Genomic DNA, 781 nt, shown 5'->3' with positions numbered 1-781 from the left:
TCTCCTCACAGAGTTCTTGAGGCCCTTCTCAAACTTAAGACATCTCATGTGTTCAGACTCCACCAGAGATGGCGCAAACCGGGACAGGTCATTAAACTTAGCCTCATATTGCCTCACCGACATGTCACCTTGCTACAGCGACATGAATTCAAGTGCTTTTTCTTCCCTGTAACTCTGAGGGAAATACTGGTCATTGAACAGCGTCTCAAACTGCTCCCAGGTCAATCCTACGACGTCCATTCTCCTCTTGACCTGTTTCCACCAAGTGTTTGCTAACCCTTCTATCTTATACACTGTAAATTCCACCCAGTATTCATCTGGGACTCCCATAGTACTCAAGTACTTAACTATGGAGTCAATCCAGAACTCCGCCTCCTGGGGTCTTCCCTCACTATTAAACGAGGGGATAGGCGCACGCCTAAATTCCCGGAAGTACCCTTGCCCTCTCACCACAACCGGCCGCTCGTTTCGAGCTCTTGTGGCCATGCCTTGAAAGGCAGCATACATGGCATCCAGAAATCCTTGATTCTGTTGTGCCGGTTGATTAGCAGGCCTACGGCGAGGCGCCATTTCCTTCAACTGAAATAAAACTAGACTATTCAGTGGATTACAGATGTCACACATGTATGTACAATCCTGGGGTTCTTAACCTAAAGCTCTGATACCACTCTTGTCACGCCCCCCAAACGGGGTGGGTGACGTGGAACTCGATTTGGGATTAATAAAGCAGATTTCCAACCGGGTCCCACACTTAACTGCATAAAAATATAAATAAACGACA

This window comes from Morus notabilis, unplaced genomic scaffold (genome assembly GCF_000414095.1).
Source record: "Morus notabilis unplaced genomic scaffold, ASM41409v2 Scaffold1649, whole genome shotgun sequence".
Classification (NCBI taxonomy): Eukaryota; Viridiplantae; Streptophyta; class Magnoliopsida; order Rosales; family Moraceae; genus Morus; species Morus notabilis.
This window is presented reverse-complemented; position numbering follows the sequence as displayed.